The sequence below is a fragment of the Carassius carassius genome, chromosome 19, assembly GCF_963082965.1.
Source record: "Carassius carassius chromosome 19, fCarCar2.1, whole genome shotgun sequence".
In the NCBI taxonomy this organism is placed as follows: Eukaryota; Metazoa; Chordata; class Actinopteri; order Cypriniformes; family Cyprinidae; genus Carassius; species Carassius carassius.
The window spans coordinates 32,552,437-32,566,117 of NC_081773.1; the positions used below are offsets into that span (position 1 = coordinate 32,552,437).

The window sequence follows — 13,681 nt, forward strand, 5'->3', positions numbered from 1 at the left end:
TGGTTAATGCATTTATTAAATAGAAATCATTTTAAATGTCGGCACTGTAAAGGAAACAGGTCAATTTAGCTCAAAGGGAATCATTTAAGATTTTAAAGGGAATTTGAACAGAATCACTGTTTCACGGCTGATCACTGAGACGCCCTGCGACTCACTGAACGAGCTGTTTAACATCAAATCTGCGCTGGATATTAATATCCAAAGTATAGTGAAAACACTATCAATTAGCACAGTAACAAGATCGGCAGTTTAAGACATTAACTTGTAAGCACAAAACACAAGATACTTCTCTTTTCAATATGAATAAGGCTTTATTAGATAAATCTAAGACATATAAACTAATTGAATAAGGCTTTATTAGATAAATCTAAGACATATAAACTAATCTAACACATAAACGCACGCACGCACACATTCACACAAGTTGCAGGAAGATTGAAAGTTAGGGAAAGATGAGTTTAAGAGAATGGAAATGTGGAATCCCAAGTTTACAGCAATACATTAAATTGCATAAACATGAACAACCATCAATCACTTAATCAACCCTCGCATTGAGTTCCTCAATGAGGTTAAAGTTATATTAGATACACCAGCACAAATGTCTGAAGGTTCATTGCCTGTGTAAAGTTGTCGCTGATTGGCTGGAAGTTCAGTAGTCATTGAAGTGATGTCTTGAGAAGCCCTGGTTGGACGTTGGCTGAAGATGGAGTTGTGTGGCTGGTTGAAGTTGAATGGGCACCCGAGGTCAGGCGTCGGAGACTCGACGTTACAAAACCTCAGAACACAAAACTCTCAAACGGAAAAGAAAAGAAGTAAAGTTTGGCGAGACTACAGGTGTTTCTTCTCATCGTGGCTAAGTAGCAGCAGGCATGCAGGCTGATGCACGCTGGAACCGCGCTCAAAGAACAGTGATGACAAACAGCATGGCTAAAAGCATGACTAGTAGCAAAAGCAAAGCTAGAACTAAAAGCATAGCTAGAGACTAAAAGCAGACATGACTAATAGCAGAAGCAAAGCTAACAACTAAAAGCAAGATTTTCTGGTGTCCTGGGTATTTAAACTGGCCTCTTGGCCACACCTCAAATGTTGTCTTGACCAATCAGATATTGTCTTGGCTCGGGGGCATCATAAATCATATGTTTATCTTACCAAGCATGTGGTCCGAATTTTCCCGCTCTTGTAGGGTATAATTTTGGACATGATTCTTATAACCAGAATATGATACAACCCGAATTCCGGAAAACTTGGGACGTTTTTTAAATTTTAATAAAATGAAAACTAAAGGAATTTCAAATCACATGAGCCAATATTTTATTCACAATAGAACATAGATAACGTAGCAAATGTTTAAACTGAGAAATTTGACACTTTTATCCACTTAATTAGCTCATTTAAAATTTAATGCCTGCTACAGGTCTCAAAAAAGTTGGCACGGGGGCAACAAATGGCAAAAAAAGCAAGCAGTTTTGAAAAGATTCAGCTGGGAGAACATCTAGTGATTAATTAAGTTAATTGATATCAGGTCTGTAACATGATTAGCTATAAAAGCTTTGTCTTAGAGAAGCAGAGTCTCTCAGAAGTAAAGATGGGCAGAGGCTCTCCAATCTGTGAAAGACTGCGTAAAAAAATTGTGGAAAACTTTAAAAACAATGTTCCTCAACGTCAAATTGCAAAAGGCTTGGCAAATCTCATCATCTACAGTGCATAACATCATCAAAAGATTCAGAGAAACTGGAGAAATCTCTGTGCGTAAGGGACAAGGCCGGAGACCTTTATTGGATGCCCGTGGTCTTCGGGCTCTCAGACGACACTGCATCACTCATCGGCATGATTGTGTCAATGACATTACTAAATGGGCCCAGGAATACTTTCAGAAACCACTGTCGGTAAACACAATCCGCCGTGCCATCAGCAGATGCCAACTAAAGCTCTATCATGCAAAAAGGAAGCCATATGTGAACATGGTCCAGAAGCGCCGTCGTGTCCTGTGTGCCAAGGCTCATTTAAAATGGACTATTTCAAAGTGGAATAGTGTTTTATGGTCAGACGAGTCCAAATTTGACATTCTTGTTGGAAATCACGGACGCCGTGTCCTCCGGGCTAAAGAGGAGGGAGACCTTCCAGCATGTTATCAGCGTTCAGTTCAAAAGCCAGCATCTCTGATGGTATGGGGGTGCATAAGTGCATACGGTATGGGCAGCTTGCATGTTTTGGAAGGCTCTGTGAATGCTGAAGGTATATAAAGGTTTTAGAGCAACATATGCTTCCCTCCAAACAACGTCTATTTCAGGGAAGGCCTTGTTTATTTCAGCAGGACAATGCAAAACCACAAACTGCAGCTATAACAACAGCATGGCTTCGTCGTAGAAGAGTCCGGGTGCTAACCTGGCCTGCCTGCAGTCCAGATCTTTCACCTATAGAGAACATTTGGCGCATCATTAAACGAAAAATACGTCAAAGACGACCACGAACTCTTCAGCAGCTGGAAATCTATATAAGGCAAGAATGGGACCAAATTCCAACAGCAAAACTCCAGCAACTCATAGCCTCAATGCCCAGACGTCTTCAAACTGTTTTGAAAAGAAAAGGAGATGCTACACCATGGTAAACATGCCCCGTCCCAACTATTTTGAGACCTGTAGCAGAAATCAAAATTGAAATGAGCTCATTTTGTGCATAAAATTGTAAACTTTCTCAGTTTAAACATTTGCTATGTTATCTATGTTCTATTGTGAATAAAATATTGGCTCATGTGATTTGAAAGTCTTTTAGTTTTCATTTTATTAAAATTTAAAAAACGTCCCAACTTTTCCGGAATTCGGGTTGTATATTTGACGAATAATTGATTGTCTGGACTAATTCAAGCAAGCAGATTCGATTACACACATACCAAACATGATTATGAATCCTTAAGTTATCCCATAGTTATTAAAAGACATACACAATAAGTGATTAAAACATGATAGTCAAATGTTTGGGTTACATATAAATGAATATGGAGTTAAGCGATGGACTGATTCATTTAGAAGTCTTTTTGAGTTCATTCTGGTCCATATATATGTCTCTCTTGACAAAGACTTCTGTGGAGACCAGTGGTTCAAAGCCCCTTCCCCCTTAGGAATTTCAGTGTGGTTCTGCTAGGTTGGGGGGGGGGGTCAATGGAAGTCTTTAACTCTCATGGGTTTACATGTGATGCCCAGCGTTGCATTTCAATTACGAACAACAAATTTGACAAATCTCTTCTCCGAATTGAAATTGTCAATAATTGTTCTAGTGGTGTTAATGTTGAAAACTGTTCAGTGAAAGCTTTGGTTGGTTGGTTATCTTGCTTGGGACTTGTGGCACAGAATGTTTTATGACTTCCTGAGGAATTCGGCTCATGTTTCAAACACAGCCCTGATGGACTCTTTAATTTGTCTGGTTCGAGTCATTTCGGCTACAGCACTCACTTTTTGTTACTTTCATGCATGATGAATAAAATTATTAATTTCTCTTTCTTTTAAATCTTATACAAATGTTTGAGTGGTATCATTGTTTCCACAAAAATATTAAGCAGCAACACTGTTTTTAACATTGATAATAATCAGAAATGTTTCTTGAGCAGTAAATCAGAATGATTTCTGAAGGATTATGTGACACTGAAACTTCTTTGTAAACAACAACAGATTTATAAATGTTTCTAATGACAAATGTTGCCTTCTCAAATGCAAATTAAATCGGCTCATACCAAGTGCAGCACTAACAGTGAATCAAAACCAAAAACAGTACTGTAACAGCAGACATGTAGTGTGTCACACTACAGCCTATTATATAATTACAGCACAACCGTTGTGAATTATTCATAAAAAGTCACCGGTTCGAGTAACATGTTTCAGTGGGGATTCTTAACTACCATCACATAAACTAAGATATTTTTCAAAGAAATTGTGTAAGATTATACTTACACCTCAATGTATTGCAGTGCTTTACAAAACCGTACGTAATAACATTTTATTAATATATGATTCTACTGAATATAAACAGATGCTGCCTTCTAGTGTCCTTCCTTGTGTCTATTCCTAAAGCCCCCTACACCTGCTCCTAATCACACTGAAGCTGCTGATCAGTAAAGCTGTTCTTGAAGCTGCAGGAAGAGACTCACGCTTCTGAGTTTAGGAACAATATGAGCTGCTTGTGGTTGATTCAGGGGCATGTCCAGTATTTTATACTTGGAGGTGAAAACTATAGATTAGTGTTTGTACTCCCCATATATTCTATTACCTAACACCAGTGTTGAGGAGGAACTAGTTACATGTGACGGAATTACGTAATTTAATTACAAAAGAAATGTAAGTGCAATCTGTTACAGTTACTGAGAAAAAAAATGCTCTAAAATACGAGGTACCAATGTTTCAGGAGTTTAGTATACAGAATAAGACGCATGCTTATTCAATAACTGTTTTATTTCATATTTGGGTTCATGCACATGCTTTAAGATTATCTGTTTTTTCCTCCCCAAGGCATTGTTATATGCCAGTAGGCATGGGCCGATTACTGGTTTCAGGATATAGCGCGATTTGAAAATGTCACTGTTTCAAAACCACTAATATTTTCCATTACACCGTTCCTAAGGTATGTGCTGTGTTCCATGTCTCCTCAAAGAATGAAAGAGTAGGAATCAATCAGTCTGAGTGCAGTGTAGAGAGTAACACTGACCCCTCATCCTCCTGTTGGTGCGAGCGAGCGGTCAGTCACGTGTCAGTGTCACGTGTCAGTCATGTGTGTGTAGAAGGACCGAACTTAAGTAGCTCTACACTTTAGAACATAGGTTTCATAGAAAATTGGACAAGCTTTTGGGGTAGACCTGACCTGTTAAAAAGAGATGGTCTTCATCCCTCCTGGGGTGGCGCCGCTCTTCTCTCTAGAAATATGGCAAATAGTCTTAGAGTTTATACTTGACTAACTGGGGCCCAGGTCAGGAAGCAGACAAACTGGCTAAACCGACCGTCTGGTAGCTGCCTCACGTCACAAAGGTCAGTTAATTCTCAGCACATAGAGACTCTTTCACCTAGATATCACACTATAGAGACTGTGTCTGTTCCCCAAACTAGAAAATACAAAAAACGTCCAAACTAAGTTAAGATTAACAATTTAATTGAGGTTCAATAAACAAAAACAGATGCAATATGGATAAACAAATGATAAAGCTTGGCTTATTGAATATCAGATCCCTTTCTACGAAAACACATTTTGTAAATAATATGATTACTAATTATAATCTAGATGTGCTCTGTTTGACAGAAAGGCAATTTGTTTATTGAAGATGATCAAGATGGCGCCGCACATGGCTGCTTCAGTGCTTGGCTCTCCAGTGTTTGTACTGTTTTTTTTCTTTTTTCCTCTATTTTGTTTAACAAACACGATCAGTTTCACCAGGGCTGAACTGCTGAACATTCGGCAGAACACACCACATGATATTTTTCCGGATTTCTATTATACAGACGTTTTACTGAACATTGTTATCGGAGGAGCAGCGGCGCTGATCAAGCGCTTCAGGACGCGCAGACGGGGAAAGCGAGCGGGAGCGCTCGTCAGACTCAGGAAGCGCGGATTTCGAACGCCGTTGCCTAGTATCCATCTCGCAAATCTCCGCTCTCTACCCAACAAAACGGACGAACTCCTTCTGCTCTCTCGGACAAATAAGGATTTCTCTCACTCTGCTGCTCTGTGTTTCACGGAAACCTGGCTGAATGACGCCATACCGGACAGCGCACTCCATCTGCCGGGCTTTCAGCTGTTCAGAGCGGACCGCGAAGCAGAATCAACGGGGAAATCGCGCTGCGGCGGGACATGCTTTTACATCAATGAACGGTGGTGTACAGATGTAACTGTGTTAAAGAAGATGTGCTGTCCTGATCTAGAAATGCAGTTTGTCAACTGCAAGCCGTTCTATTCGCCGCGGGAGTTTCACTCGTTCATTCTGGTTAGTGTTTACATTCCTCCACAAGCGCACGTGAGCTCAGCTTTACAGAAACTCGCTGATCAGATCACAGACACAGAACAACAACACCCGGACTCTGTTTTAATCATTCTTGGGGACTTTAATAAAGCCAATCTCTCCCGTGAACTGCCAAAATACAGACAGCATGTTACATGTCCCACCAGAGACAGTAATACACTGGATCACTGTTACACCACAATAAAGGATGCATATCACTCTGTTCCACGAGCAGCTTTGGGACGTTCTGATCACTGTCTGGTTCATCTTATACCGACCTACAAGCAGAAACTTAAATCTGCTAAACCTGTAGTAAAGATTGTGAAGAGATGGACCAGCGAAACAGAGCAGGATTTACAATCTTGTTTTGACATCACTGACTGGAGTGTTTTTGAAGCTGCTACCACCGATCTGGACGAACTCACAGAGACTGTAACATCCTATATTAGTTTCTGTGAGGATATATGCATTCCTACCAGGACTTATTTAACATTCAACAATGATAAGCCATGGTTTACAGTAAAACTCAGACACCTTCGTCAGGCCAAAGAGGATGCCTAAAGAAATGGGGACAGAGTCTTGTACAATCAGGCCAGGAACACACTGAACAAAGAGATTAGAGCAGCTAAAAAGACCTACGCTAAAAAGTTGGAAGACCAGTTTACTTCCAACGACTCAACTTCAGTGTGGAGAGGACTGAGAGCCATCACAAACTACAAGACACCATCCCCTTGCACTGAGGCTAATCAACGACTTGCTAACGACCTGAATGAGTTTTATTGTAGATTTGAAACCCCCAACACCCACTCTGACCATCTCCCTACACAACCATTAACACCTCCTGCAATCCCCCTCTCCATACCTCCTGCTCTTCAAATTTGTGAAGATGATGTGCGCCAGGTCTTCAAGAAAAACAAAAGAAGAAAAGCACCAGGTCCAGATGGCGTTACACCAGCCTGTCTAAAAATCTGTGCTGACCAGGTGGCCCCCATCTTTTCACAGATCTTCAACAGATCTCTGGAGTTGTGTGAAGTGCCTTCCTGCTTCAAACGCTCCACCATAATCCCCATTCCAAAGAAACCCAAAATAACAGGACTTAACGACTACAGACCTGTGGCTCTAACGTCTGTCGTCATGAAGTCGTTTGAAAAACTGGTTCTGGCTTATCTGAAGGACATCACTGGACCCTTACTGGACCCCCTGCAGTTTCCGTACCGAGCAAACAGGTCCGTGGATGATGCAATCAACATGGGATTGCACTTCATTGCAACATCTGGACAAAACAGGGACTTATGTGAGGATCCTGTTTGTGGACTTTAGTTCGGCTTTCAACACCATCATCCCAACAACCCTCCAGACCAAACTGACCCAGCTCTCTGTTCCTAGCTCTATCTGTCAGTGGATCACCAGCTTTCTGACAGATAGGCAACAGTTAGTGAGACTGGGGAATTTCATGTCAAACAGCTGCTCCACCAACACTGGTGCCCCTTAGGGATGTGTTCTCTCCCCTCTGCTCTTCTCCCTGTACACCAACGACTGCACCTCTAAAGACCCCTCTGTCAAGCTCCTGAAGTTTGCAGACGACACTACAGTCATCGGCCTCATCCAGGATGGTGACGAGTCTGCTTACAGACAAGAGGTTGAGCAGCTGGCTGTCTGGTGCAGTCTTAACAACCTGGAGCTGAACACGCTCAAAACAGTGGAGATGATTGTGGACTTTAGGAGAAACCCCCCTGCACTTTCCCCACTCACCATCATGAACAGCACTGTGGCTGCAGTGGAGTCATTCAGATTCCTGGGAACCACCATCTCTCAGGACCTGAAGTGGGACAATCACATTGACTCCATTGTGAAAAAAGCCCAACAAAGGTTGTACTTCCTACGCCAGCTGAGGAAGTTTAACCTGCCACAGGAGCTGCTGAAACAGTTCTACTCAGCCGTCATTGAGTCAGTCCTGTGTACTTCAATTGCTGTCTGGTTTGGTTCAGCTACAAAATCAGATATCAGAAGACTACAGAGAACTGTTCGGACTGCTGAAAGGATTATTGGTGCTCCCCTGCCCACCCTCCAAGAACTGTACACATCCAGAGTGAGGAAAAGGAATCAGAAAATCACTCTGGATCCCTCACATCCAAGTCACCCCATCTTTGAACTTTTGCCTGGCCGGCGCCTCCAAGCCGCAAATACCAGAACAGCAAGGCACAAGAATAGTTTCTTCCCCCAGGCAATCTACCTCATGAACAGTTAAATGTTTCCCACTTAAACTTTGCTTATGCCAGAAAATGTGCAATATCCTTATATTTATTTGTTACCCCTCCATCCTAGAACATTCCTGCATCTCAATTTATCCTATTCCATTATCATTTATAGCACAATTGTTTATACACTTATTTATTTGCCAATTTGTAATTCTCCTTTTTTGTAATGTTTTTTTTTTTTTTTTGTCTGTGTGTTGTTGTCTCTGTGCACTGGAAGCTTATGTCACTAAAACAAATTCCTTGTATGCGCAAGCATACTTGGCAATAAAGCTCTTTCTGATTCTTAAATGATTACATTATTTTAAATGAGTCCACCCCCCAAGATTACTGTTATAAACATTAGCCACATCTAAAAGGCAAAGGGGGAGGTGTTGCTTCAATTTATAACAATGTTTTCAGGATTTCTCAGATGGCAGGCTTCAAGTATAACTCGTTTGAAGTAATGGTGCTTCATATAACATTATCCAGAGAAACAAATGTTAATGATAAATTCCCTGTGATTTGTAGTGGCTACTGTATACAGGCCACCAGGGCACCATACAGACTTTATTAAAGAGTTTGGTGATTTTACATGAGTTAGTTCTGGCTGAAGATAAAGTTTTAATAGTTGGTGATTTGAATATCTATGTTGATAATGAAAAAAGATGCACTGGGATCAGCATTTATAGACATTCTGAACTATATTGGGGTTAGACAACATGTTTCAGGACCTACTCATTGTCGAAATCATACTCTAGATTTAATACTGTCACATGGAATTGATATTGATAGTGTTGAAATTATGCAGCCAAGTGATGATATCTCAGATCATTATTTAGTTTTGTGCAAACTTCATATAGCCGAAATTGTAAATTCTACCTCGTTACAAGTATGGTAGAACCATCACTTATACCACAAAGTATAAGTTAAGTTAACTTCCTGATGTATCAGAATTCCTTAGCATATCCAAAACCTCAGAACAACTTGATGATGTAACAGAAACTATGGACTCTCTCTTTTCTAGCATTTTAAATACAGTTGCTCCTTTACACTTAAGAAAGGTTAAGGAAACCAGTCTGACACCATGGTATAATGAGCATACTCGCACCCTAAAGAGAGCAGCCCGAAAAATGGAGCGCAGCTATAGGAAAACAAAACTAGGGGTATTTTGTATTGCTTGGTGGGAAAGTAACCTATCCTACAGAAAATCATTAAAAACTGCAAGATCCGATTACTTTTCTTTTCTTTTAGAAGAAAACAATCATAACCCCAGGCATTTATTAAATACAGTGGCTAAATTAACGAAAAATAATGCCTCAACAAGTGTTGACATTACCCAACATCACACTTCTAAAATCGATACTATTAGAGATCAAATTGTAACCATTCAGCCGTCAGCTACAGTATCGCATCAGACAGTGCACTATAGACCCCTTGAGGAACAGTTCCACTCATTCTCTACTATAGGAGAGGAAGAATTGTATAAACTTACCAAAAACATGTATGTTATACCCTATAACATCTAAGCTACTAAAAGAGGGGCTTCCAGAAGTCATAGATCCTCTTCTGACTATTATTAAATCCTCAATATCAACTGGCTGTTATTAAGCCTCTCATCAAAAAACCACAACTTGACCCCAAAGAACTAGTTAATTATAATGATACTCAGCTCTATATTTCTTTGCGGCCAGGTGAAACACACCAATTTGAAAAACGAATGGAATGCATAGTCGATATAAAAAACTGGAAGACGAGTAATTTCTTACTGCTAAATTCAGAAAAAAACAGAGGTGTTAATTATAGGACCTAAAAACTCCGCTTGTAATAACCTAGAACACTGTCTAAGACTTGACGGCTGGTCTGTCAATTCTTCGTCATCAGTTAAGAACCTAGGTGTGCTATTTGATAGCAATCTTTCCTTAGAAAGCCACGTTTCTAGCATTTGTAAAACTGCATTTTTCTTTTTTTTTTTTGTGATCAACATTTTTATTGCTTTCCAAGGGGGGGGGGGGGGGGGGGTTACAGACATATCCAAAATCATATGCAACTATATGGAAAAAAAATAAATAAATAAAACCATCACAATGGTAAAACAGTGCATAAAATCACAGAGACATGTTCGGCAGGTGTATCACAACTATGATTGCCTAGCTGTTGACTCTGGTCCAAGAGATTATCTTAGATGAAAAGGAGTTCCAAGCTTGTACAGTTGCTGGTCGCGCCTTATTAAGTCGTGCAGTTGTATGTTCAAGGTTGACAATGTTGACAAGACTATGGATCCAGAACGATTTCATACACATATCCGGAAAGAACCAGTTTTTCAAAATTGTTTTCTTTGCAGAGGTAAACCCGGCATATACCATTTTGAGCTGAATTTGCTTTAGATCTATATCTGAATTATCATTAAGGAGACAGAATCCAGGATTGGGAACATAAAAAATGTCAAGTATATCTGCTAAAACTGAATTAACATGCAACCAGAACTTGGAGATAACTGGACACTCCCAAAACATGTGCAAAAATGTTCCAGGTGAAGCATATATGACAGTTGTGAGTAGGTTGTAATTTCATCTGAAATCTCTTATAAGGTGTAATGTAGGCTCTATGTATGATTTTAAAGTGAATTAGCTGGTGAGCTAGGTTCTTAGAAGTCATGCTTAGATTACACCATATTCTCTCCCAATCTAAGTTTATATTTAAACTCTCCAACTCCCTGTTCCATATTGATTCAATTGGTAAAACCTTAGCGCTATGCTGAATCAACATACTATATATTAGAGAGACAGAAGGTCTACCCAGTAATGGTGCAATCCATTGCAACATGGGATGTACAGGGAGAGGAGAATCCCATGGAACTCCATATGTTTTTAAGGCTGATCTTAGTTGAAAATAAACAAAATAGCAGGACGCAGGAAGGGAAAAGCGTGTTCTTAAATCCTGAATGGAGCAAAGACCTTGAGTATCATATATATCACCTAATGTATTCACCCCAAGGGATGACCAAGATGGTTGGTTAAATGGTTTGTTGCCACATAATAAATTCCGGTTGTGCCATAGTGGCATGTTCTGACAGACTTTAGGTGAACCGCCCATCCACCGTTCTGCTTTCTTTCACACTTGAATAGAGTTAGCAATGATGGGCCCAAATTAGTTTTTTATTGTTTTGTTTGCTACACTGGAGAATAGTATTTCTTGCAGCTTGTGCGGAAAAATCTTAGCAGATTCAATCAATCCCCATGCAGTGGTAGACTGTGGGTCCAACCATGTGCTGAGTGCTCTGATCTGAAATGACCAATAATAAAGCTCAATATTTGGTACTGCTAGACCACCCAGCAATTTGGGTCGTTGCAGTGTATTCAGACGAACCCTGGGCCGTCTACCATCCCAAATAAAACTGAAAATCATGGAACGAATGTCTTTGAAGTAATTTGAAGGGGGGCAGAGTGGTAACATATAGAAAAGGAAATTGAAACGGGGCAATATGTTCATTTTGACTGTATTAATTGTACCTTGAAGAGATGTTTTTAGATTTCTCCATCTATGAATGTCTGATTTTATTTTACTTAGCGTAGTGTTGAAGTTGTCTCTAGTAATTTTATGTATGTTTTTATATATCGTAATGCCCAAATAAGTAAAAGAGCTTTTGAGCTGAATATAGATGGGAACAGGAACGTTAGTGTGTACATTATTTAAAGGCATAAGTGCAGATTTCATCCAATTAATTTTGTAGCCTGACAGGCTGCTAAAATTATCGAATTCCTTAATAATTGGGTGAATGGAGGTGTCAAAGTTGTCTAAGAACAAAATTATATCATCTGCATACAGAGATATAATATGATTATGATGACCAATTTCCATAGGGGAAGCCGTAGATTGCCTAATGGCTTGCGCTAGAGGTTCCAGAGACAGACAAAACAAAAGTTGTGAGAGTGGACACCCTTGTCTTGTACCACGCTGCAATGTAAAAGGAGAGGAGATTATGTCACCTGTTAGAATACATGCTAAGGGTGAGTGGTATAGCGCCTTGATCATTGCTATAAAATTATGCTTGAAACCAAAATGCTGCAAGACTGCCCACATATACTTCCACTCTATCCTAACGAAGGCTTTCTCTGCGTCGAGTGAAAAGACGGCGTGTGTCTCCACAGCCTCTATAATGTGTAGCAGCCTTCTCATGTTATCAGATGCATAGCGCCCCTTGATAAATCCTGTTTGATCCTCATTGACTAGAGACTGAATAACTTTTTCCAGGCGTAGAGCGAGTACTTTGGCATATATCTTAAGATCGCTTGTAAGTAAAGATATTGGTCTAAAACTAGAGCACTCGAAGGGATCTTTTCCCTTTTTCAAGAGTAAAGTGATGAGTGCTGTTTTTTTATCTCTATGGAATGTCCCATTTTTAATTGCAAAATTAAATGAATCCAGCATGAGTGTGCCCACCATGTCCCATAATTCTAAATAAAGTTCTGGAGGGAGGCCATCCAAGCCGGGTGATTTGCCTTTATTAAGACATTTTGCAGCTCTATGTAATTCATTCAGCTCTAAAGCAGCTTCCAGATCATCTTGCTCAGTTTGCTTGAGGCAGGGAAGCTCTAGCCTGTCAAAAAAATGTTTACTGGTAGCATCATCATCAGAGATTTCGGATTTATATAAATTTTCATAAAATGTTAAAAATGTATTATTAATGGCCTGGGGGTTAGTGGTAATTTTGCCCTCAGGTGTATTAATTGCTGGAATGTGAGCTTTTGTTTCACATTCCTTAAGCATAAGAGCCAGTAGGTGACTAGGCCTCTCTGCTTCAAAATAGTACCTTTGTCTGGTTCTATGCCAAATAAATTCCGCCTTTGATATGGCCAGTATATTGTATTCATCTTTGAGAGAGGCCAGTAGTTTAGACTGGTCATCTGAAAAGCTATGTTTTTGTAGATTCTCTAATGATTCTATTTTGTTTTCAAGAGTTGTGATCTGGAACGCTTTTGTTTTAGCTAAAACTGAGGAGAATGAAATACAGAAACCACGAATAAAACACTTTGTGGCCTCCCATAGAACTTGTGGATTAGAGCATTCCTTTGTGTTAGTATCTAAAAAATCCTTTAGTCGTACTTTTAATGAACTAAGGAATCCAGAATTAGTTAGTAAAGATGTATTTAAGCGCCACCTGGGGGCCTTTGTCTTAATGTTGGGTAGATCGATGTTGCATAAAAGTGCAGAGTGATCAGATAATAGAATTGGTAGAATATTAATGGATGTATGTCCTTCAATAAGGGTTGGGCTAAGAAAGATATAATCTATCCGGGAAAATGTTTTATGCCTATTGGAGAAAAATGTGTAATCTCTAGCAGTAGAATTCTGTATACGCCATATATCCACAAGATTAAAATCTTTGAGAAGCGATTTCAATAAGATAGATGAAGGATTGCCTATTGCATCTGAATTAGATTTATCAAGAGACGGATTAAGGACTGCA

At 39.8% G+C, this 13,681-nt stretch overlaps 1 protein-coding gene across 1 annotated transcript in view; it reads right to left on the bottom strand.

The window, feature by feature from the left end:
• LOC132095595 (NACHT, LRR and PYD domains-containing protein 12-like) overlaps positions 1–13,681 on the bottom strand; it is a 594,505-nt gene that overhangs the window by 241,108 nt on the left and 339,716 nt on the right. The gene's annotated exons all lie outside the window — the stretch shown is intronic.